This window comes from Pygoscelis adeliae, unplaced genomic scaffold (genome assembly GCF_000699105.1).
Source record: "Pygoscelis adeliae isolate BGI_AS28 unplaced genomic scaffold, ASM69910v1 Scaffold314, whole genome shotgun sequence".
Lineage (NCBI taxonomy): Eukaryota > Metazoa > Chordata > Aves > Sphenisciformes > Spheniscidae > Pygoscelis > Pygoscelis adeliae.
In genome coordinates, this window is record NW_008824668.1 from 230,812 (window position 1) to 234,538 (window position 3,727).

The following is a 3,727-nucleotide window of genomic DNA, read 5'->3' on the forward strand; positions in this document are numbered from 1 at the left end:
AGGGAAGGGAAGGGAAGGGAAGGGAAGGGAAGGGAAGGGAAGGGAAGGGAAGGGAAGGGAAGGGAAGGGAAGGAAAGGAAAGGGAAGGAAAGGAAAGGGAAGGAAAGGGAAGGAAAGGGAAGGAAAGGAAAGGAAAGGAAAGGAAAGGAAAGGAAAGGAAAGGAAAGGAAAGGAAAGGAAAGGAAAGGAAAGGAAAGGAGAGGAAAGGAAAGGAAAGGAAAGGAAAGGGGAAAGGAAAGGAAAGAGGAAAGGAAAAAGGAAAAGAAAAAGGAAAGGAAAAGGGAGAAGACAGCAAAAGGCAGAAGGGAAGGAGAAATGCCATTCGGCAGATCCAGCTGCTGGGGCTGCCCGGTGTTTCCCCGCTGCTGTTATTGCTGCTGCACCTCTGTGCTGGGGCAGAGCAGACGGAGGTGATGGGGGGAGAGAAGAGGTAGTGAAGAGATAGATAAATATATAAATGCCGCACAAGCTGTTAAAATCTGCTCTGAGAGTCAATTTTGACTTTTAGGCTCATGAACCATTAATAAAAATCTCCTTATACTCAAATGGCTCTCAAACGCTGTGATAGCGGATTACAAACTCCTAATGGAGATACTGTATGATCAAATATTCTCTAAGCAGCAAGGTCTAACATACCGGGGGTGGCCGGGCCACCTGATTATCAGCTTATTGGCAAATACTTCTTAGTGCAGGATGTGCCGAAAAGGAAGCGTCTTCCTCAGCGCGGTCCCTTTCCCCGTTCTTCATTTCAACAGATTTGGGGGCGGCATCATGTGGTCTGGGGACCATAGGATGACCTGTGGCAATGACGACCCCGCGCGCGGGGCTGCACACCGCACTGTCACGGGGCTTGACCCCAGTTTTGGGTTTTCCCCGTTAGAGAGGCAGAGTTGGAGGCACCGGTGGGGACTCCCCTTCAGGCTCCCAGTGCATAGAGAAAACACCTTGGTCTCAAATGCCTCCCGGTGACGCTCAGCCCTTGCCAGGACCAAGCCACTGTAGGTGATGTATAATTCCTTGGTAATTAGATTTGGAAGGCCGAGGTAGCATCATTACAGGGAGAGCCAGAGGAATGGAGGTGCCTCTGTGAGACCAGAGACCTCCTTACAGAGATCCCTACGGAGCTAATTGCTGGAAAAACTGGACCATGTTTCTGTTGTTTTCTGTTTTCAAGGAGGAGCTGGTTGTCTCTCTGCCCCCCCTCACATGCTCACAGGTAGGGACCCTGATATTTATTCTCGTGTGGATGCTGGTAACGAGAGATGCAATATTTCTGCCAGAGCTGCTATTGCTTAGAAAATGCATCGTCTAACCCTCCATGGGGGGCAACTCGCCCCGCAGAGCCCTGTGCCCTGGGAGGGTCTGGGACCAGGCTGGAGAGGGAGGAGAGGGCACGAGGGAGCAGGGAGGGCAACTTACCTCCTTTATGCTTCAGAAAATATATTTTAAAAGTCCTTTCTGGTCTGTAACCTTTCCAACAGGGACCGCATTTTGCGTGTGCGTACAGCACCTAGCACAGAGGGCTGCGGGACTCGCAGCGGTGCTTCCACCCTCCCTCGCCATTAATAGCAGTTCACAGCCTGCTGGGAGATGATTTAACTCCCACTTTGCTGAAGTAATGACACAGGGGAGTTTTCAAGACTTGGAGCATTTTTGGCTTCCCTAAAGGAGGTTGTGAGGTCGGGACGTCAACACCAAGAAAAAGAAATTTCCAACCGACCTGCTTTGATTCACTCGTGGCTTTTTGGTAAGGTTTGCCACGTACCTCGTGTTCCCGAGCACCAGCCTTTGGCTGCAGTGAGGATGCCCACGCTGGGCTGCCTTTCTTGTGCAGAGGGGAGAGGCAGCCCCGGTGCCCATGGTGTTGCCCACCAGGACTGGGTCCTCCTGCATCCTCATTCCCTTTAGAAGTGACAAATTGCTTTTGCTTTCAGACACAGTTTAAAGCAGAGGTGAAGCCGATTAATCTTCTGATGTTACTGTTAAATGCGAAGTGTCCCTCCATCCATGCAAGCCGGTCCCTTTGTCCCACGGTGGTGGAAGGACAAGTAACCAAGCTCTGCTGTGTCTCATTGATTTTTGGGGACCCCGTGGGCCACCGTGGCTCCTCCACAGGGTGTGGGGCTGCAGGTTTGACCCCTCAGGATAGTCAGGCTCCTCTCCGCTAGGGACATACCTGGAGGGAATCGCGTCTGGGAAGTTATGCAGGCTCATCTGGGTGAGGGTATTACCCCAGGGGCTGCAGAGCTGCAAATGAGGAGTCACGATTAAAGGGAGTATGGAGAGTTGTGAGGGTGTTTGTTGAGTGTCGCACGAAGGAGGCAGCGCGGGCTTGGCTTTATATAACGTTTTTATTAGCAATGTGAAAGAGCATGCGGGCAGAATTGTTAAACACCAAATCGCCAGAGCTGGTGAAGGGAGAGAAGTGATAGAAAGAGGCACCCAGAGGACGGAGAGCTTTGTAAAGAAAAAGAGGGCTGGATGGCAAATGGTGAGCAAATGCACCTGGAGAGATAACCAGAGTGATTCCGCATCCCTGCAGGAGGAAGGTGTTTGGAAAGCCGGGCCATGCACAGGCCGGTGAGCGCTAAGCCCTCCCGACAGCCGTGAGGTTGCAGGAACTGGGGTGGTGGGATGGTGAGAAGGGTGATGGAGTCTGGTGAGAACCCGAAAGACTTCAGCCCTGGGTCAGTGAGGGGATGAGGGCAGGGACGTTGCCACTGAAACCCTGGAAATCACCAAATCAGGTGGGAGAGGAGACCTCTGCTGAAATGATGCTGTCCGGTCTCAGGGCCAGGCTTTGAAACTGAAAATGGAAAATCAGAAAGGCTTCAGGAAGAGCCATGAAAGCAGCTCAGGGAGTGGGGAACCTGCCTGGCAGAGGGGTACCCGGGGAGACCCTGTCAATATATGGAATTATCCAAGAGAAGGTTGAGATGATGTAAGTATATTCGGTGAGTGCGGAGTGTTACGTGGAAGACAAAAGCGTGTGTTTATCCATCTGGTAACAGCACCCAGGTTGACAGGTTAAAGTAAGATCAATCCAAACTGGACATCAGAGACAAATAAAAGTTATCAGCTGAAACAAATTGCCTTAGGACATGGAAGGTACGCAGGATTTTTGAAGTATTACAGCCAAATAACTGAGTGCCTTTCTAAAAGGTAATGCAGTACATGTTTGCTCCTGTCCGTAGTTACTTAAAATACAACATGGCACATCCCTTACTGAAACCATCCAGGTTACTCTGCTGTTTCAGGGCTCTGTGCAGGACTTTTTAGAGGACAGAGTATTCAGCAGATGGTTCCTGGGAAAATTTGCTTCTGGACCATCTTCGGACATGGCAAACCAAACACAGATGGCGTAGCAGAGAGCTGAGAGACGGGCACCAGAGATCAGGGTGCCAGTGGTACGGGTGGCCTGCGCTGCTGAGATTTGTATTACGGTGGGGCCTCCGGGCTGTAGGACCTCCAGGCTGATGGCTCATCCAAGGCAAGTGTGGCAGAACGCATGGCACGCCATCGGTGTCTGGCCTTTTCCACGCACGTGTGGAAGGCACGTGTTCCACCTGCAGTGGGACAAGGGCACTCTCCCACTGCTAGCACAATGCTGGGATCCCTAAGGTAACCCAGTCTTGCGAAACGTCCCGCAAGAGTTTCCTGGAGCAGTCTGGGTCAGCCCTGCTCTGCCGCTGCTCTCTCTGGTTTTTCTTTGACCGATCTCTCCCCG